The sequence below is a fragment of the Tamandua tetradactyla genome, chromosome 4, assembly GCF_023851605.1.
Source record: "Tamandua tetradactyla isolate mTamTet1 chromosome 4, mTamTet1.pri, whole genome shotgun sequence".
Taxonomy (NCBI): domain Eukaryota; kingdom Metazoa; phylum Chordata; class Mammalia; order Pilosa; family Myrmecophagidae; genus Tamandua; species Tamandua tetradactyla.
Genome location: NC_135330.1, coordinates 95,492,310 through 95,515,406, shown reverse-complemented (window position 1 = coordinate 95,515,406; position 23,097 = coordinate 95,492,310). Strand labels below are relative to the sequence as shown.

The 23,097-nt window shown below is 39.2% G+C and overlaps 1 long non-coding RNA gene across 1 annotated transcript in view; it reads right to left on the bottom strand.

Annotated features, from left to right (window-relative positions):
* Positions 1 to 4,363: 4,363 nt before the first annotated feature.
* Positions 4,364 to 23,097, bottom strand: part of LOC143679195 (uncharacterized) — a 114,988-nt gene continuing 96,254 nt past the window's right edge. The window contains exon 3 of the long non-coding RNA XR_013173581.1: positions 4,364 to 4,400. This is a non-coding gene — a long non-coding RNA (uncharacterized LOC143679195). The remainder of the gene's footprint in view (positions 4,401 to 23,097) is intronic.

Sequence of the window (23,097 nt, the reverse complement as noted above, 5' to 3'; positions counted from 1 at the left end):
TTCGAATACAGGCCTCCACTCCAGAAGAGAACAAAGCAACCTTCAGCCCTGGCACCACCACCAGCAGCCTCTCTTCTCCTGCGTCCCACAGCTGATCCATAAGATGACACCTTGGCTCTGCTTCCAGGGTACATCCAGCATCCAAACACTTCCCACCCCTACCCCTGCCACATCCCTGGTCAAACTGTCTTCCCACCCTGTCATCTGGACTCCAGCGGGAGCCTAAGTCCTCTTTCTGCTCGAGCCTCATCATCTAGTCCACTTGACACAGACAGCAGAGCACCCACATGAGGGCTGGGTCAGAACACGCCAGGCCCACCCAGAGCCCCAGGTGACCAAGATCTGCTGGGGAGGCCAGAGCCTCGCTGGACTGGGGCTTCCCATACCAGTCTGGGCTCATCTTTCACATTCCTCTTGCATATATAGTTTCTCAACTAAGATATAAGCTACAGAATGACCTGTTCTGTTAACTGTTCTTATCTTGTCACTTATTGTTTCTGCACTAAATGTAAACTCTAGAGGGACAAAAGTACTTGTCTAATTTCTTTGTCTAGACAAGGGGTTTCTCAGTAAACACTATTTTAAAGAATTAGTAGATGAACCGTAGTAGTCTTCATTCTCACTTCCTTGATTAATTGGTGATTTCTGTCTGTTAAATAAAAAGAAAAAAGTCCTGAGAAAAAAACAGAATTATTCTATTTTCAAACTCTGTCTTCCCTTGCTTTATTAAGGCAAAGAGAAATAATGTGAAAAGTCGAAAAGAAATGTATTAGGCAAACTGCAAAAATATTAGGTAAACAGTAGCTAAATCGACTATTTTAAAATTGCGAGTTTTAAAGATCTACTCATCAAAATAATTGCTTCCACTCTTCTAACCTGCTTTGCTTGAAACCGTTACTTCAGATGATAAAAAGGATTTGTGGCAATTGGTTCAAACAAGAATATTAGTGTGATATTGTGAACTGGTCTATTCTAAGCCAAAATGGCTATTTAACAATTGCCAGATTTTTGGTGTTTTTCCTTTAGGTAAATGCCAGTGTCCCTAGTAGGAATGACTGTAGATTAAAGGTAAATTAGTATAAGAGGTTTAAGTATTCCTTAAGTCTGGGAAGAAATACTTATATAAAAATGATTGGAACATATTAATACCAATACCCGGTATCAAATGATATGGATTGTTTCCAGTGGATATGGCCCAAGAAACAATGTGACTGTAAATCCATATGCCTGGAAGATGTTGTTAGTCTGGCAACTTGATAATTGGTTATCATAAGTATAAAGATAATTTAGTCAAAAAGAATATCAAAACTATCAAAAAGAATATCCTAGGTACTGACTTTCTGTGTAACCATCATTCTGGAGAGGCAGAGCATACTGTAATCTTCCATGAGTATTTTTTCAGAATTCTTCCAGAATATTTTCTTTTATTGGTATTAATATGTTCCAATCATTTTTATATAAGTATTTCTTCCCAGCACTATTTATAATAGTGAAAATTTATATAAAACCAACTTTCCAATAATATCATAGTTGCGATAGTTTAAATGGTGAATATTGTGTGATTGCTTAAATTGAATGTTGTTCGTTTAGAAGGTATAAATATATATTATGATCCATTTTTTTAAGGAAAGAAATCATAGTAAGCACTCTGTCATCATCATCATCATCTCTATATATACAGAAACATTTTTTGAAGAATAATCTAGGTCTATTATCTCACAGAATAAAGATTCACATATTACTTTTGTTCATTTGGTTTCTCATTTTTTAAAATACAAAATGCACTATGCAGAAAGCAATAATAAAAGAAACAAAATCAAAGAGGCTGGTAAAAGTTTGGATATTTAGAACGTCCCAACCAATCCCCTGCGGAATATTTAGGTTTTCCTGAGTTTCTAATATTTCAAACTACATGTGGTAGGAAAAAATAACTGATAACAAAATACACTTTCATGGTGTTTTTTTTTCACCTGGAAAGGCACTGGGAATTGAACCCAGGTCTCTGGCATGGCAGGTGAGAACTCTGCCTACTGAGCCACTGTGACCCACCCAAATATGTTTTTTAAATGCAGAGAAAAACCCTCAAGGAAAATTAAAGGGCTGCAAAATGAACTAACCATGTGTCCAAATCCCCAATGCTCATTATTTGACAAAATCATCACTTTTGCCAATTGTCACTTACTTTCTTTGGGAGAAATCTTCTTGGTTGGTCCTAAGTCAATAAAACTCTACCATATTTAATAAAGCATATGGATTAAAAATTAATTAATGAGTTAATTTAAAAGTAGCATTTAAACAAATGAACAGAAAACACTCCACCATATCAGTTATCGGAGTGGCATACGGAAGACAGCCCCAGGTTCTGCAGTGATTTTAGTATTTCTAAAAAATATCGACCTGGAGGAAGAGCTTGCCCTATTCCCTCCTGCATTCTCTTCCACCCCGTAACAGAGCCACACATCCCGCCCTCGCGCTGCCCTTGGGGACCTGCAGGGTCCCAGGCTCCGTGTGAGCCCACGCATTGCCCGCAGGTCTGCATTGCTTTGGTTCAGCCATGGGGCCAGCCTGCCCCCTCCTTGAGACTAGCACTTCCCTCGCTGCTGCTGCTCCTTCTGCCCGGAGTTCCTGAGTATGGAGGCCTGTGGAGTAACCTACATGCCCCAAGAGGACGGGCCACTTGTCCCCTCTTGTGGTAGGAGTGAGAGCGAGGACCCTAGCCCATTACCCCTGCAATCTCGGGGTTCTGTTACCAGTGGGTGCCCAGCTGACATTGGGGATTAATACATGCGGTACATGTAATGTACCCTTCCTGCCACACTCCATTCCATTGCTTTTGAGAACTCCATCCCTTCTTCAAATCTTTACTCAGCAATGCCAAGAGCAATGCTCGAGTCTCAGGAAGGGCCTGATTCCCATACACAGATCAGGAAAAGTTATTCATAGCCCTCTGCCTACAGGGCACTGCCAAATGGGCAACTCCAAAGTGGCCATCTGATGATACTAAGCTTCTCTGCTCTCTACATAAGCTTCACAAGAGTAAGCGTCAAGATCAGGGCATGGCCTATAGATTTGGGTGTCTCTAAAGTTTGACACAGTATCAGGGGATTCCATGATGGTAAAGTTTAATGTTTCCATATTTTTTCTCCCATCCCTCAGGAGACTTTGCTGATACTCTTTGTTTATAGTACTGGTTTGTACTGCCACAATTGCCCAGGTGAGAAGGCTGCCCAGTAACAGAACCATCAGAACACCAAGCAGACTTGGGAATGGTACCTGTGCCTTCTTCAGTGGTCATTTCAATAGCTAGCTCAGGTGCAATAACTTAAATTGTTGAATACTCCATATGTGGCACTGGTTCAAGAATTTCATGCATTTCTGTGCTGAGGGGGATGATGTACTGTAATAGGTAGACTTTACATTTAGTCAGTGCTCAGCTGGGCACTTCTAGAACATGGCTTAGAAGCCATGTCAGTTATTCACCTTTTAATAGAGATGGCCATTTTTTAGGTGAATCAGCATCTTTGATTCAGTTCCTCCACTGGCATTATGACATTATATAAAGCCCACAATTGCTTTTCCAGGAGGCTGTATAAGAATTCTTCCCCTTTCTATAATCATGACCAAAAGCCAAGAGGCATCTCTTTAGTATGTTATCTCTGCCACAGACCCCACCCAAAGCCAATATCAGTGCTGGCTACTTCCAATTCATTGGGCAGGACTGCATTTATTCCTCCCAGTGCCTGTGACTGTTCTATTGCTTTCTTTGCATTTACAAAAGCAGCCTGTTGGGTGTTATTCTTAGGGATGACCATTCCTAATCAAAACATACAAATGTTTTTAATATTTTTGGCTAAGTGAAGAACAAAAGTTCTCCAATACCTCAACAATCTCATAAAAGCCATTTGTGGTTTTGGCGTTTGTGGCATAGGGAAACATTCCTCTTATCAATTGCTTCAGAAGGTAGTTTTTGTCATACCCAACTGTACAACACCTAAGAATTTGACAGAACAACCACTACCTTGTAGTGTGTTATGACTGACTGCCCATCCCTCACACTGAAGGTGAACTATCAATGAGCCTGCAGCTTCTTTTAATTCAGAACTTGAATTACCAGCTAAACTTACAACATTAATATGGTGGAATAGAGTTACACATATGGGCCTTTCCATTTAGGTACATCTTTCACCATGAGACCATGGCAGTGATCAGGCTATGTATACAGCCTTGAACAAGCACAGTAAAAGTCCATTGTTGGCTTCTCCAAGTGAAGGTGGGTGCAAGCTGGCTTGATATTTTTAGGGAGATACTAAAGAAAGCATTGGCAAGATCCAATGAAAATGATACTTACACAATTGGGTGTTACCTCTGAACGCTCTGTCCTGAAGAGAGTTTCAGGGGAGCTGCATGAAAAGAAAGAAGTGAGCTTCTTGAGAGACACAAAGCTGTTAATTGAGGCTTCATAGTTGGTTATATTCCTGTGTTACAGTTACTGTTTTTAAAACAAGTTAGAAGTCATACACACCAAAGAAGTACATATGCACATACTTTAGATGTGTACAGGAAATATTTTTAACCAAAGTTGTTTATCAAGAACCAGCCATAAGGAACATTTTGTAAGGGGGGAAAATACATTGTGAGATGTAAAAAATGGGACACCTAGGTGACACAATCCTGCAAGGCCAGGCTGTTTTCAGCCTTGTCATGAGGTTTTCCATCATTCTTATGGGACCTTAGCCACCAGGCACTCTATCATGTTTCCCCATTTTTTGTTTTGGATCATCATTAAATACATCATGGAATGTATTAGGTGAGAAGAGGCTTGGCTATTTCTAAACAACTTGAGCAGAATGAACAAGATTAATAGACAAATACAAGTGATTACAAAGGTATTGGACCAGGTTTTTAAATTTAAAGAGGGAAATCAATGATTGGTGCTGAGAAATAGCTTGCAGACAATCACTGTGCAAACTCAGAGGAATGTCATGGAGTTGCTCTCTTAGAGAAGTTCCTTAAGACTGTACATTTTGAGTTAAGTTTCCCCTGAAATCCTTTTGTATATGTAGTCTCATGGATTCCTGTGATTATTGAAAGCTGTTCTGGGGAGATGAGTAACCAAATAGATGTAAACAGGAAGATTTGGGTCATCCCAAGTAATTGGTGCTAGTGCAGGAGGATCCAGAATATGAGCTTAATGGACATGCATTCCCAGTGCAGGCATAAAGAAGGCCATGAGAAGAAGAAGAGTTATAACTTTAACTGAATTATTAGACACAATGGCTAAGTATGTTAGAAATGTATTTGCCAGTGTGTTAGTAGTCCCAGTTTGTTGTATTATGGTGGAGGCTTGTTGATCCTTTGTTTTTACACCTCCCCAAGTCACATTACAGTTTTTGTTGAGTTTTCATCACTTTCTTTGACAAGAGTTGTTAATCTTCATCTTCTTCAGTGGCAGGATGAGGGTCTGTAGATTCTGGGTTGTCTCTGTCTTTGGGGTTTAGTTGAGCATTGTTGATTGAAGGGCTTTCTTGGACAGATCCATGATAAGGTTTCACCAAATGAGCTGGAAGCCGCTGCACACTTGCAGAGTGGAGACACAAGGATATCCCCTTCCCAGGTTAATAATGGAGCTGGCCCCTTCCAAAGATTATCTTCTAATTGATCCTTGTAAAGTACTAGGGGGCATGGACGCTTATGTCTCACAGCATGGAAGTGTTTTCCTATGGAGGTGTAACCTGAAGAGTCACAATTTAAAAAATGTAAATTGTGTAAAGCTTTGTATAATCTTTTCTTTAGGGAGAGTCAATCACTATAGTTCTCCCTTTTTTGCTTAAGCAAACATGTTTTTAAGAGGCCATGAGCATGTTCTTTGATGGCTTACCCCTGTGGATTATGTGGGATATCAGTGGAATGTATAATATTCCACTGCTAAAAGAAAAGTTGTAAAGCATGAGAAATGAAGGCTGGGCCATTATCTATTTTTATTTTGTCTGGTTTTCCTAAAAAAGAGAATGCTTCCAGTAAATGGGCCTTGACATGTTGGCTTTTTTCACTCACAAGTACAGAGACAAAGATACAATGAGAAAAGGTGCCAATACTTACATGCACATATTTCAGGTGGCCAAACATAGGACTATAAGTAATATCAGTTTTCCATAATTCATTGGCATGCAGACCATGGGGACTGACTCCTCTGGGGGTGTAGTCCTAGAAATCTTTTGGCACTCAGCACATGCTTTGACAATTTGTTTTGCCTATATGGTAGTAATATGAAACATTTTCTGCAGAGCTTTTGCATTTTGATGATAAAATTCATGAGAGGCAATGTCCTTGTGAAAAGAGAGATTCAGAGTAACTATAGAGTCAGATGAGCATTGCCCTTGGTTAATAGCCTGGAAATTTAGTATGAGATTGGATATGGGCTATATACAGTTGAAATTTGCATTGACATAAGAGAGTTGGCAGAGTTAGGAAAAGAGCATGCAAAGATTGATCAAGAGTTTCTTTTAACAAGGCTGTCTCAATATTTTGTACAACATGCTTCATATTTTCATTCATTTACAATGTTTAAAGGCTCTGCAGAAAAATGTTGGAAGGCCAAAGTGATTGCCCTGATTTCTGCCTTCTGAGTTCAGGTATGTTGAGAAAAAATAAAGGAATGCTAATAATTGTTTTTCTTTCCAAGTAAAATGGGCTTTACCTTATTTTCCAAATTCCTCCACAAAAATAGTCTGAGATCTAGTAAGTGGTCTGGGAGACAATGCAGTGGATGTAACAAAAATAAATTTGGCAAACTACTGGATCAGTTTGTCAGGGGTAAGGACAACAAGGTTTCTCCTGTAAAGTCAATAGAGCTATCTGAAACTCTAAAGAAAATGATGATAAATGTTTAAGTTGTTCTTCGGTTAGTTTAAGATGTATGTAAGCAGGATCATATCCAGTCAGCTGATGCAATGCAGTCATCTTTTTGCAATGATGGCTGCTAGTAAATAATAATTTGGATTAATAGAGCACTTAGGAAGGTGGGAAAGAAAATTCCATTCCAGGCAAGATAGTTCATGAGTCAATCTCCAAGATTCCTGTAGGAGAATGCATGGTGAAAACACAGAACAAGTGTACCGGAAAGGAAGTAATATAATGAGAAATTTTATTTGTTTGATGGAGTCTGCCATGAGCTGCAGTTCTATCTGGGCTTCTTGAGTCAAAGTATGAGGGGAATTGAGATCTGATGGATCTTTCAATATATTAAAAAGATGAGATAATTGGTATGCAAGAACTCCTAAGAGGGCCTAATCCAATTGATAGCCCCTAATAGTTTTTGGAAATCATTTAAAGTTTTGAAGCAAGCAGTTGAAATTTGTAGATTCTGAGGCTTAACAGTTCTTTCTGCCAAAATATACCCTGAGTATTTCCAAGGGGAGGTATGCTGAATTTTTTTGGGAGCTATTTTTGGACTAGGTTTTGTTATTTTAATTTGTAAAACCACCAAATTTTGGTTAAGGATATTCTCATTCAGAACTGCCAGTAATATATCATCCATGTAATGATATATAAATATGGTCAAAAATTTAAGCCTAATAGGCTGAATAATCTGATGTATTAACAATTGACATATAGTAGGGCTGTTTAGCATACCTTGAGGAAGTCCAGTCCAGTGATGTTGAACAGAAGAGGTAGAGTTATAAGGGAAGGAAGAGAGAATGCAAAGCATTCCTTTTCTTTGACTGCTACAGGAAGAGTGAATAAGCACTGCTGTAAATCAATTATAATTAGGGGCCATTCCTGTGAAATCATGGCAAGATTAGGTGTTCCTATTTGTAAAGTTCCCCTAGGTTTGATAATAGCATTAATTTGTGGTAAGTCATGTATTAATCTCCATTTTCCAGATTTCTTAGGAATAACAAATACAGGAATGTTCCATGGACTGGCAGATTTTTTCAGGTGCCCTTGCTTTAATTGTTTTTCTGATAGTAAGTGAGCAAACTTTAACTCTTCCTCTTTTAAGGGATACTGATCAACGCATATCACCATGTCAGTGAGCCAAGTAAGGGCAAGAGGTTTTAAACAATTGGTGGCCCCTATGAAAAAGAAGGTAACAATAGTTATGCTTGCCATTGTAATAAAAGGTCATGGCCCTGTAAGTTTATAGGGACAGGCATGACATAAGGTTGATATAAACCACTTTTATTATGAGGGTCAAGGACCTTTTCTTACTTTGTTGTGGTTTTGAGAAGCCCCCAATCCCTTGTACAGGAAACTGGCAGTAATTTAGTGACCACTACTTAGGCCAATTGGAAATAGATATGACAGAAATATCAGCTCCTGTGCCTATCAACCTGGTGAAGGGCTGGCCCTCAATGATGATTTGAAACATAGGCATATCTAAATTTAATAATTTGGACAAAAAACAATATTAGTGTCAGTAGTGCCAAAGTCTATGGACTCTCTCATTTGAGAATTTGCTTGAATTTTCATATACAGTAAAAGAATTAGCTGAGCTACATTTTTTACCTGCTGGAAGTGTTTGGAAAATGGGAGAACTAACCATTATTTTAATATCTCCAGTATAGTCCAAAACAACAGTTCCAGGATGGACAATAATCCAGCACATGTAGCACTAGATCTTCCCAGTAATAATCCTACTGCATCTTTTGGTGAGGGTCCTTGAACTGCAGTGGGAACTAAAAACAGTTTAGCTTGCTAATTTATAATTATTTCCTTGGAAGAGGACAAGTCCAGTCCAGCACTTCCCCTGTGGCAGCCTGGAGAGCCCTGATTCTATGGGGCTTAACCCCAGAATCTCCTGATTTGTATTCTGATATTTTTTCAGAGCACCACAGTTCCTGCTCCTCCTCTCTTTTCCCTACAAGGGGTGTCCATAGGTATTAAACATTTGTACTAGCTAGCCCAGTGCCTCCCCTTTCCACACTTAGGGCACAACTTTGCTGGGCTGCATTCTTAAAAACCCTTCCTGTATTTTACAATCCTTTTGCATATGGCCATTGTTACCACATTTGTAACAAATCACATCCTTACGTATTAGAGCTACCAGTATATGAACCTTATGAGTTTCTTTTCCCATATTTTGATGTGCTTTAAGATAACCTCCTGTTTCTGCTGTTAAGTTTTTAACTGGGAGAATGGCTTTCTGGCAGTCTTCACTGGCATTCTCATAGGCTAGCTGCAGCAGTAAAGCTTCAGCAATTTGTGTGTTTTCTATGTGTCTATCAATTGCCTCCTTTAGTCTATCTATAAAGTCCATGTAATTTTCAGTAGCTTCTTGCTTAATTGCTGCAAATGATTTCTGTGGCTGTTTCACTTAAGGAACTGCCTTTCATGGGTGGTAAGCTTTGTCAGAGTATTGTTGTTCAATCCTCTGATCTGCCCACACTTGTGTTATTGGTTGCACATCCAGTCCAGTTCCCATCAATAATTAAAATCTTATGGGAATGGTATTGGTCAAATTTTCCATGGATAAATGATTTGTTCTATCTTGATATTCACTTAGCCATATACTGTATTGAGCAAGAGTGAGAAAAATTTCTGCTTGAACTTTCCAGTCTCATGGGATCATGGCATAAGAATTCCCAAGAGCCTCTATCGTTCCCTCAGTGAAAGGGGAATGCATACCATTTTCTCTGATACTCTTTTTTAGTTCCTTGAACACTGCATAATGTAAAGGGTCATGTTGATCAGGTTGATTCTGCTGTCTTATCACTGGATAGAAGCTTGGACAAATGTCTTCTTCATTTAAAGCTTGTTTAAGACATGCTTCCTTGGAAGTCACAAATTTTCTAGTGGACTTTGAGAACTCTTGGTTTTCCGACCTATTTGTCTTATGTACCAGGAAGAAGCTGAGTGGGAAGCAGATGGAGAGATAGTAGGCAAGAAGTGTTGAGGATGTTCCTATGATTCAGGTAGAGGATACTCCTATGACTCTTTTTTCAGGTCTCATCATCATGTAGAACCAAAGCTGTCACTTGAGTTGGTTCCAGAGCAGTTTTATAAGACCCCACATCTGCAAGTGAGACAATGTCACTTGACTCCTTGCTTCCTGATGATATTTTAGCTGCTCCCCTACCCTTTTCCAAGTCTAAAGTCCACTCTGTAGGGAATCATGGACAGTAATGAAGAATAACTTTAAACAATGCTAACAAATACTGGTCCTCCACTTTACAGTCTGCTGCTTTTAGTAGTTGGTGAATAGTCTTAAGAAATTGTTCCTGCTCTTTAGAAAGATCAAAGCCCATAGTTATGAAAGTGAAAGAAGAATGGAAGCACGCTGACAGTGTCTAGTGTATTGTGATTCTCTTACCATGATAATTGGTCTGAACAAAATTGACCCTCAGGCATTGCTTCTATGGTTCTTAGTCTCAAAAGAGATGACAACTTCTGGGTCAAGATGGCAGCTTAACAATGTGCACATTTTAGTTCATCCTCCAGAACAACTACTAAATAACCAGAAACAGCACAGAACAGCTCCTGGGGCCACATCAGTGGCCAGACACACAGCACACCCTAGTCTGGACCAGCTGGACCAGGTGTGAGCTCCACAGAACCCAGGGAGAGTCTGCCAAAGTTAAAGGTACCACATCATCTTATGCTGGTGGGACCTGCAAGCAGAAAATGCCACATACTGGGCAGGATAAGAAAAACAGAGTTCAGAGTCTTCATAGGAAAGTCTTTCAACCTGCTGGGTCTCACCCTCAGGGAAAACTGAGGCAGGTGACTCTTTCCTCCTGATTGGAGGCCATTTTGGTCTGGGAAAATCTGGCTGGGGACTATAATACCTACGTAGACCCTCCTAAGTGTGTGTGTGGGGGGTAAGGCATCATACAAGCAGGGCAAGAAACAAGAACTGAAAAATTCTCCTCTGTTAAACAAAAATTAAGCTGGAGGTCCAGATAAAGCTGAACTGAATGTCAAAGAACAGATAGATAACAAATTCATCCAGCAAGAAAACCCTAGGTAAAAGAAGTGAAAGCAATCTCCAGAATAAACTAATTAAGGTAATTAAATGCCTAGACATCAGCAAAAAATAACAAATTACAGTAGGAAAATTGAAGATATGGCCCAGTCAAAGGAACAAACTAACAATTCAAGTGAGATATAGGAGCTGAAACAATTAATTCAGAATATATGAACAGACATGGAAAACCTCATCAAAAACCAAATCAATGAATTGAGGGAAGATATAAAGAAGGCAAGGAATGAACAAAAAGAAGAAATTGAAAGTCTGAAAAAACAAATCACAGAACTTATGGGAATGAAAGGCAAGGTAGAAGAGATGAAAAAATCAATGGAAACCTACAATGGTAGATTTCGAGAGACAGAACACAGGATTAGTGAACTGGAGGACAGAACATCCGAAATCTGGCCAGAAAAAGAAAATATAGGGAAAAAAAAAGAAAAAGGTGAGCAGGGACTCAGGGAATTGAAAGACAATATGAAGCCCATGAATATAGGTGTTGTGGGTATCCAAGAAGGAGAAGAGAAGGGAAAAGGAGGAGAAAAACTAATGGAGGAAATTATCACTGAAAATCTCCCAACTCTTATGAAAGACTTAAAATTACAGATCCAAGAAGTGCAGCGTACCCCAAAGAGAATAGATACAGATAGATGTACTCCAAGGCATTTACTAATCAGAATGTCAGAGGTCAAAGAGAAAGAGAGAATCTTGAAAGCAGCCAAGGGAAAAGCAATCCATCACATACAAGGGAAGCCCATAAGACTATGTACAGATCTCTCAGCAGAAACCATGGAGGCAAGAAGACAGTGGGATGATATATTTAACTTATTAAAAGAGAAAAACTGCCAACCAAGAATCCTATATTCAGCAAAATTGTCCTTCAAAAATGAGGGAGAAATTAAAACATTTTCAGACAAAAATCACTGAGAGAATTTGTGACCAAGAGACTAGCTCTGCAACAAATACTAAGGAGAACACTAGAGACAGATATCAAGACAGAAGAGAGAGGTGTGGAGAAGAGTATAGAAAGGAAGATTATGAGTAAAGGTAAAAAGAAGGAAAATTAGATATGACATATAAAATCCAGAGGGCAAAATAGTAGAAGAAAGTACTACCCATGCAGTAATAACACTGAATGTTAATGGATTAAACTCTCCAATCAAAAGACATTGTCTGGCAGAATGGATTAAAAAAAACAGGACCCATCTATATGCTGTCTCTACCCAAAGGACATGAGAGCAAGGACACAAATGGACGTTTACACACCAATGTTTATAGCAGTATTTTTTACAATTACCAAGAGATGGATATAGCCAAAATGCCCATCAACAGATGGGTGGCTAAACAAACTGTGGCATTTACATAAGATGGAATATTATGCAGCTGTAAGGCAGAATAAAGTTATGAAGTATGTAACAGCATGAATGGACCTTAAAGACATTATGCTGAGTGTGATTAGCCAGAAACAAAAAGACAAATACTGGATGGTCTCACTGATATGAACTGACATTAGTGAATAAACTTGGAATATTTCGTTGGTAACAGAGACCATCAGGAGATAGAAATAGGGTAAGATATTGGGTAATTGGAGCTGAAGGGATACAGATTGTGCAACAGGCCTGAATATAAAAACTCAGAAATGGACAGCACAATATTACCTACATGTAATACAATTATGTTAAAACCTTGAATGAAGCTGCATATAGAGGGATAGAGGGAGGAGGGCTGGGGCATAAATGAAATCACAAAGAAAGATAGACGATAAAGATTGTGATGGTATAATCTAGGAATGCCTAGAGTGTATAATGATAGTGACTAAATGTGCAGATTTAAAAAATGTTTTTGCATGAGGATAAAGGAATGTCATTACTGCAGGGTGCTGAAAATAGCATGTAATTAATATTTTAAAATTTCAACTTATGTGTGAAACTAAAGCAAAAAATGTTTACTTGGTACCAAAAAAAAGAGAGATGACAAGGTACCACATTGCGTGTTATTGCTACTTCTGAACACTCTGTCCTGCAGAGAGTTTCAGGGGAGCCACATGAAAAGAAAGAATAAGTGAGACTCTTGAGAGGCAAAAAGCTGTTTATTGAAGCTGCATAGTTGATTATATACCTTTGTTACAGTTACTGTTTTCAAAACTAGTTTGAAGTCATACAGTTAAAAGAAGTGCATATGCATGTACTTTAGATGTGCATGGGAAATATTTTTACCCAAAGTTGTTTATCAAGAACCAGCCATGAGGAACATTTTGTAAGGAGTGAAAACACATTGTGAGAGGAGAAAAACAGGGCACCTTGCTGGCCCAATCCTACAAGACCAGGCTGCTTTCAGCCTTGTCCTAAGGTTTTCCATAATTTCATGGGTTCTTAGCCACTGGGTACTCTGCTATAATTGGGTACTAATTTCCTGCAATAAACCAGTGAGTACTGTACCATACAATGCTGGTGTCACTTTGTTAACTCCTGATACTCTACTGTCATGTGCCAAGTTCTAGCAGGCTTTCATATTGGCCATACAGAATTATTGAAAGGGCTATTAGTGGATATTATTATCCCCACCAACTACAACTCTTTGACAGTGGCTGAGATTTCTTGGTTTCCTTATGGCGATTTACACCATTTTGTAGTCATGACCCATTGAGGTCAGGGTACATTTTTAGGGGATATTTTACCTACCCCTTTAAGAGAGCCTTGATCACTTTACACTGGAAGCATAATTCCTATATTCTTTTCTGTGATGTGGTGTCTTTAGAATATCAATTCCTAAAATGTTTTCTGGTAGGAAAATATACACCAGATACTCTTCAGGAGGCAGTATCCCAGCTTACCAGATGAAATTATGCCACTTGTCCCTGATTGTCAATCCCCCATAGCCATCTATAGCCAGCATGTGCCTATTAAATTAGGCTACATTTTCATAAATTAGATTACACTCAGTTCCCATGTCAATGTGCTAACACTTGCTGTTGGTTAGTAGGGCACCAGTAAATGGTTAACTCTACTTGTTACCTATGATCCCAGAGCTTCCAGCTATTGTTTATACATGGGATTTTGACCTACCTGATATGGGAGAGAGTAAGGGGCTTGCCAAACCTCTTCTAGGAGAGCAGAGAGCTCTTCAACTATGGTTTCCAGTGGTGGCTTTTGTCCTAACTTCATTTCTCACTCAGATGCTTCAGAGCTTACTTCAGTAAATCTTTAGTCCTTTTGCCATTGCTCCTTAGTTTTACCAGGACTGCATTAGATTGCTGTGCTAATTTGAATCTCTTGCTTTACCCCATTCAATGAGTCCTTTAATCCTCATTCAATATTTCTGGATAAAATCTTTTTATTGTTTCCACAGACATGTGACCCACCCAATTTTGGGTGGTAACCTGTGATTAGATGGTTTCCATGGAGATGGTTCTCCATCCATTCAAGGTGGGGTTGCTTAGCAGAGCCTTTTAAGAGGGAAAGAATTTGGAAAAAGCTTGAGGGCTACTAGAATTGTCAGTGCAAACAGAATGGACAAAGTCCTGGGGAAGCCATTGAAAAAGCCTGGAGAAAAAGTTAGCAGATGTTCCCATGTGCCATTCCAGCTGTGAGAGAAACCCTGAATGTCAATGGATTTCTTGAGCTGAGTATCTTTCCCTGGATACCTTAGCTTGTATATTTTTATTTCTTTACTTCATTTTGGACATTTCCATGTCTTTAGAACTATAACTTGCAATTTATTAATTTCCCATTTTATAAAAGTCGTTCTAGTTCTGCTGTATTGCATTCCAGCAGTTGGCAAACTAATACAAATGCCTAACTGCTCCCTATTTGTGTGCCTGCAGTGATGAGATCCACTCCCATCTGTTTTTTTTCTATATATCTAGGCAGGCATGGGGAAATGAATCTGGGTCTCTGGCATGTCAGGCAAGAGCTGTGCTACTGAGCCACCATGTCCCACCCCCCATCTGCTATTGGAATTCACAAGTAGGTATTCCATGCCCCTAGGAAGCTTTTCCCATTGCTTTTACTCTCACCTCCCTTTTCCACAGTGTCTCCAAATCCCTGAGCTCAGATATGGCCTGATTGGCAAAGGAAACAGTCTGTTCTACTAGTAGGCTCAGAATAGACAGGAGAGTTCCATGATAATGGCTGTGGGCTGTATTCAATGCCATGTTTTTCATTCCTGTGGTAAACGTTTTAGTGTCAGGAACTATGAAGTCTATGGTATAAAAGTCTATGGTAGGAGGGGGCCAAGATGGCGGCTTAGTAAGGTACGTGTGCCTTAGTTCCTCCTCCAAAGCAACTACTAGGTGAACAGAAACAGTGCAGAACAGTTCCCGGGGCCACGGCAGGGAATGGACACACAGTGTACCCCAGTCTGGTCTGGCTAGTCTAACTGCGAGATTCGGCTGCGGTGAGATCCCCGAGCGGCACGTGACCCCCTGAGCAGTGGCAGCTGTGGCAGCCGGAGCTCCTCCCTCCCTCCTTCCCGGGCCGGCTGAGAGTCTCAGAGAGGCAAGTTTCCCAAGCCGCAGCGGCAGGCACCCCTCTTTTGTGGGCGGCTTTCTGGTCCGGCTACGAGTCTCGGATCAGAGGGCTACCCAAGCCGCAGTGGCCCTCCCTCGCGGGCAGCTTTCTGGTCCGGTGGCGAATTCCCCAGGCCACGGTGGCCTGCGACCGACGCCCCTACCCCGTGGGCGGCTTCCTGGTCCGGTAGCGAATTCCCCGGGCCCGCTGTGGCCGACGACCAACACCCCTCCAGGGAGAGGAGGGAATTTCCAACAGTGGCAGGGACTGGGTCCAACCAAACACCAATAGGGAAATTAATAAAGGAGCCACAGGGTCCCCTCTAGCTGTGGCGGCTGACACCCCCACCACGTGCTGCGCCCCGAAAAACTGAGAGAATTGGATTGGAAATCCCCAGGCCGCAGAGAATGGTGACCGGGGGGATCCCGTCCAAACAAGTGAGACAAACGTGTGCCACGAGCACCATGTACTGGGCAGGATAAGAAAAACAAAACCCAGAGATTTCACAGAAAAATCTTGCAACCTTGTTGGGTCCGAAACACAGGGAAATCTGACTAAATGCCCAGACGCCAGCAGAAGATAATGGATCACACTCAGAAAATTGAAAATATGGCCCAGTCAAAGGAACAAACCAATAGTTCAAATGAGATACAGGAGCTGAGACTACTAATGTTGATATACGAACAGAAATGGAAAAATTCTTCAAAAACAAAATCGATAAATTGAGGGAGGACATGAAGAAGACATGGGCTGAACAAAAAGAAGAAATAGAAAAACTGAAAAAACAAATCACAGAACTTATGGAAGTGAAGGATAAAGTAGAAAAGATGGAAAAAGCAATGGGTACCTACAATGATAGATTTAAAGAGAAATAAGATAGAATTAGTGATTTGGAGGATGGAACATCTGAATTCCAAAAAGAAACAGAAACTATCAGGAAAAGAATGGAAAAATTTGAACAGGGGATCAGGGAACTGAAGGACAATATGAAGCACACAAATATAAGTGTTGTGGGTGTCCCTGAAGAAAAAGAGAAAGGAAAAGGGGTAGAAAAACTAATGGAAGAAATTATCACTGAAAATTTCCCAACTCTTATGAAAGACCTAAAATTACAGATCCAAGAAGTGCAGCGCACCCCAAAGAGATTAGACCCAAATAGGCGTTCTCCAAGACACTTACTAGTTAGGATGTCAGAGGTCAAAGAGAAAGAGGATCTTGAAAGCAGCAAGAGAAAAACAATCCATCACATACAAGGGAAACCCAATAAGACTATGTGTAGATTTCTCAGCAGAAACCATGGAAGCTAGAAGACAGTGGGATGATATATTTAAATTACTAAAAGAGAAAAACTGCCAACCAAGAATCCTATATCCAGCAAAATTGTCCTTCAAAAATGAGGGAGAAATAAAAACATTCTCAGACAAAAAATCACTGAGAGAATTTGTGACCAAGAGACCAGCTCTGCAAGAAATACTAAAGGGAGCACTAGAGTCAGATACAAAAAGACAGAAGAGAGAGGTGTGGAGAAGAGTGTAGAAAGAAGGAAAATCAGATATGATATATATAATACAAAAGGCAAAATGTTAGAGGAAAATATTATCCAAACAGTAATAACACTAAAAGTTAATGGACTGAATTCCCCAATCAAAAGACATAGATTGGCAGAATGGATTAAAAAACAGGATCCTTCTATATGCTGTCTACAGGAAACACATCTTAGACCCAAAGATAAACATAGGTTGAAAGTGAAAGGTTGGGAAAAGGTATTTCATGCAAATAACAACCAGAAAAGAGCAGGAGTGGCTATACTAATATCCAACAAATTAGACTTCAAATGTAAAACAGTTAAAAGAGACAAAGAAGGACACTATATACTAATAAAAGGAACAATTAAACAAGAAGACATAACAATCATAAATATTTACGCACCGAATCAGAATGCCCCAAAATACGTGAGGAATATACTGCAAACACTGAAAAGGGAAATAGACTCATATACCATAATAGTTGGAGACTTCAATTCACCACACTCATCAATGGACAGAACATCTAGACAGAGGATCAATAAAGAAATAGAGAATCTGAATATTACTATAAATGAGCTAAACTTAACAGACATTTATAGGACATTACATCCCACATCAGCAGGATACACCTTTTTCTCAAGTGCTCATGGATCATTCTCAAAGATAGACCATATGCTGGGTCACAAAGCAAGTCTTAACAAATTTAAAAAGATTGAAATCATACACTACACTTTCTCAGATCATAAAGGAATGAAGTTGGAAATCAATAATAGGAGGAGTGCCAGAAAATTCACAAATACGTGGAGGCTCAACAACACACTCTTAAACAATGACTGGGTCAAAGAAGAAATTGCTAGAGAAATTAGCAAATACCTCGAGGCAAATGAAAATGAAAACACAACATTTCAAAACTTATGGGACCCAGCAAAGGCAGTGCTAAGAGGGAAATTTATTGCCCTAAATGCCTATATCAGAAAAGATGAGAAGGCAAAAATGCAGGAATTAACTGTCCACTTGGAAAAACTGGAGAAAGAACAGCAAACTAATCCCAAAGCAAGCAAAAGCAAAGAAATAACAAAGATTAGAGCAGAAATAAATGAAATTGAAAACATGAAAACAATAGAGAAAATCAATAAGACCAGGAGTTGGTTCTATGAGAAAATCAATAAGATTGATGGGCCCCTATCAAGATTGACAAAAAGAAGAAGAGAGAGCATGCAAATAAATAAGATCAGAAATGGAAGAGGAGACATAACTACTGACCTCACAGAAATAAAGGAGGTAATAACAGGATACTATGAACAACTTTACACTAATAAATACAACAATTTAGATGAAATGGACGGGTTCCTGGAAAGACATGAACAACCAACTTAGACTCAAGAAGACATAGATGACCTCAACAAACCAACCACAAGTAAAGAAATTGAATTAGTCATTCAAAAGCTTCCTAAAAAGAAAAGTCCAGGACCAGACGGCTTCACATGTGAATTCTATCAAACATTCCAGAAAGAATTAGTACCAACTCTCCTCAAACTCTTCAAAAAAATTGAAGTGGAGGGAAAACTACCTAATTCATTCTATGAAGCCAACATCACCCTCATACCAAAACCAGGCAAAGATATTACAAAAAAAGAAAACTACAGGCCAATCTCTCTAATGAATATAGATGCAAAAATCCTCAATAAAATTCTAGCAAATCGTATCCAACAACACATTAAAAGAATTATACATCATGACCAAGTAGGATTCATCCCAGGTATGCAAGGATGGTTCAACATAAGAAAATCAATTAATGTTATACACCATATCAACAAATCAAAGCAGAAAAATCACATGATCATCTCAGTTGATGCAGAGAAGGCATTTGACAAGATTCAACATCCTTTCCTGTTGAAAACACTTCAAAAGATAGGAATACAAGGGAACTTCCTTAAAATCATAGAGGGAATGTATGAAAAAACCACAGCTAATATCATCCTCAATGGGGAAAAATTGAAAAATTTCCCCCTAAGATCAGGAACAAGACAAGGATGTCCACTATCACCACTGTTATTCAACATTGTGTTGGAGGTTCTAGCCAGAGCAATTAGACAAGAAAAAGAAATACAAGGCATCAAAATTGGAAAGGAAGAAGTAAAACTAACACTGTTTGCAGACGATATGATACTATAAGTTGAAAACCCGGAAAAATCCACAACAAAACTACTAGAGCTAATAAATGAGTACAGCAAAGTAGCAGGTTACAAGATCAACATTCAAAAATCTGTAGCATTTCTATACACCAGCAATGAGCAAGCTGAGGGGGAAATGAAGAAACGAATCCCATTTACAATTGCAACTAAAAGAATAAAATACATAGGAATAAATTTAACTAAAGAGACAAAAAACCTATATAAAGAAAACTACAAAAAACTGCTAAAAGAAATCACAGAAGACCTAAATAGATGGAAGGGCATACCGTGCTCATGGATTGGAAGACTAAATATACTTAAGATGTCAATCCTACCTAAATTGATTTACAGATTCAATGCAATACCAATCAAAATCCCAACAACTTATTTTTCAGAAATAGAAAAACCAATAAGCAAATTTATCTGGAAGGGCAGGGTGCCCCGAATTGCTAAAAACATCTTGAGGAAAAAAAACGAAGCTGGAGGTCTTGCACTGCCTAACTTTAAGGCATATTATGAAACCACAGTGGTCAAAACAGCATGGTATTGGCATAAAGATAGATATATCGACAAATGGAATCAAATAGAGTTCTCAGATATAGACCCTCTCATCTACGAACATTTGATCTTTGATAAGGCAGTCAAGCCAACTCACCTGGGACAGAGCAGTCTCTTCAATAAATGGTGCCTAGAGAACTGGATATCCATATGCAAAAGAATGAAAGAAGACCCATATCTCACACCCTACACAAAAGTTAACTCAAAATGGATCAAAGATCTAAACATTAGGTCTAAGACCATAAAACAGTTAGAGGAAAATGTTGGGAGATATCTTATGAATCTTACAATTGGAGGCAGTTTTATGGACCTTAAACCTAAAGCAAGAGCACTGAAGAAGGAAATAAATAAATGGGAACTCCTCAAAATTAAACACTTTTGTACATCAAAGAACTTCATCAAGAAAGTAGAAAGACAGCCTACACAATGGGAAACAATATTTGGAAATGACATATCAGATAAAGGTCTAGTATCCAGAATTTATAAAGAGATTGTTCAACTCAACAACAAAAAGACAGCCAACCCAATTACCAAATGGGTAAAAGACTTGAATAGACACCTCTCAGAGGAGGAAATACGGATGGCCAAAAGGCACATGAAGAGTGCTCAATGTCCCTGGCCATTAGAGAAATGCAAATCAAAACCACAATGAGATATCATCTCACACCCACCAGAATGGCCATTATCAACAAAACAGAAAATGACAAGTGCTGGAGAGGATGCGGTGAAAGAGGCACACTTATCCACTGTTGGTGGGAATGTCAAATGGTGCAACCACTGTGGAAGGCAGTTTGGCGGTTCCTCAAAAAGCTGAATATAGAATTGCCATACGACCCAGCAATACCATTGCTAGGTATCTACTCAAAGGAATTAAGGGCAAAACCTCAAACGGACATTTGCACACCAATGTTTATAGCAGCGTTATTTACAATTGCAAAGAGATGGAAACAGCCAAAATGTCCATCAACAGACGAGTGGCTAAACAAACTGTGGTATATACATACGATGAAATATTATGCAGCTTTAAGACAGGATAAACTTATGAAGCATGTAATAACATGGATGGACCTAGAGAACATTATGCTGAGTGAGTCTAGCCAAAAACTAAAGGACAAATACTGTATGGTCCCAATGATGTGAATCGACATTCGAGAATAAACTTGGAATATGTCATTGGTAACAGAGTCCAGCAGGAGTTAGAAACAGTGTAAGATAATGGGTAATTGGAGCTGATAGGATACAGACTGTGCAATAGGACTAGATACAAAAACTCAAAAATGGACAGCACAATAATACCTAATTGTAAAGTAATCATGTTAAAACACTGAATGAAACTGCATCCAAGCTATACGTTTTTGTTTTGTTTTGTTTTGTTTTGTTTTTACTATTATTACTTTTATTTTTTTCTCTATATTAACATTCTATATCTTTTTTGGTTGTGTTGCTAGTTCTTCTAAACCGATCCAAATGTACTAAGAAACGATGATCATGCATCTATGTGATGATGTTAAGAATTCTGATTGCATATGTAGAATGGTATGATTTCTAAATGTTGGGTTAATTTCTTTTTTTCTGTTAATTAATAAAAAAAAAGTCTATGATATACCATGCTGGAGAACCGGGTTCAATTCCTGGAGATTGCCCATGCCTCCTTAAAAAATGATAAAAAGAAAAATTCAGTGCCTGCTTATGCCCAAATAAAAATCTATGGTATGAATTTATTTCTAGCCCTCTTATAATTTCTCCTCCATATTTTGTAAGTGGTGATATTGTGTGGTATGTCACCCTCTTTTTGCCATATAGCTTTAGACCCACCAATCAGCCACTCCAAAATGAAGCAGTTTTTGTAGTAGCTGAGGTAATATACAGGGATTGAGGTAAGGAAGGGTGGGTTGTGATGGATGCTGTTCTAGTTTGCTAGCTGCTGGAATGCAATATACCAGGAACAGAATGGCTTTTTAAAGGGGGAATTTAATAAGTTGCTTGCTTACAGTTATAAGGCTGAGAAAATGTCCCAATTAAAACAAGTCTGGGGAAATGTCCAAATCGAAGGCATCCAGAGAAAGATACATTGGTTCAAGAAGGCAATGAAGTTCAAGGTTTCTCTTTCAAGTGAAAAGGCACATGGCAAAACAGTCAGGGCTTCTCTCCCAGCTGGAAGGGCACAAGGCAAGCATAGCATCATCTGCTAGCTTCTTCTCCTGGCTTTGTGTTTCATGAAGCTCCCTGGGAGGACTTTTCCTTCTTCATCTCCAAAGGTTGCTGGCTGGCGCTCTGCTTCTTGTGGCTATGTCATTCTGCTCTGCTCTTTCTGTATCTCTCATTCTCCAAAATGTTTTCTCTTTTATAGGACTTCAGAAACTTAATCAAGACCCACCCAAATGGGTGAAGGCATGCTTCTACCTAATCCAGTTTAACAATCACTCTTGATTAAATCACATCTCCAGGGAGATGATCTAATTGTGGTTTCAAACATAAAAGACTGAATAGGGAATAGAAGAAACAGTTGTCTTTACAAAATGGGATTTTCATTAAAACATGGTTTTTCTAGAGTACAAACATCATTTCAAACCAGTACCCTCTGGACCCTAAAAATGACATGCTTTCGCCATATACAAAATACATTCATTCCATAACAATATCAGAGAATCTTAAACCATTTCACTAACATTACAAATACAATACAAGGTAGAAATCAGTACAAAGTCTCAATGTTAATTACAAGCATGGTATATCTTAGGGCAAAATTCTCCTCTGTCTCTGGACCTTTGAAAACTCATAACAAATTTTTTGCTCTCAATATATAAAGGATGAGCAGTCATGGGATACATATACATATTTCCATAGGGAGAAAAGAACACAGGGGTCACTGGATCCATACAGTTTTGAAAATCTGCAAGGCAAAGCCTATTAGATTACAAAGTCTGAGAGGCATTTATCCTCAGGGATTTTGAAAGCAGCAGTCTCACCCTTTCCAAGGGCCTATGCACAGGCCTGCCTCTCTGACTGTAACCTTGGGGGACATTGGGGAGACCACCTTTTTCTCAGCTACACCTTTTCCAAGCATTGGAGCTGCACCTGGGCTCTCTGCCATCTCCAGTGCACATGCTCAACCCCACCATGTGTTGACAGTCATGCTCTCTCCAAACCCCAAGAAATGTACTTCACTCTCTCCAAGGTCTCAGGTGGCATGACTCTTCCACTGCAATGAGGTGGAAAGCCCATCCTCTGCTTTCAGTGCAAACTCACCCTCTTCACTGGCTTGGGTGGGTCCACTCTCCTGGCCTGAAGCTTCTTGACTTCAGACCTCAGCCTCCATGGTTTTGTCTTTGAAGTTATTTTTCCTCCAACATGTCCCTTATCTG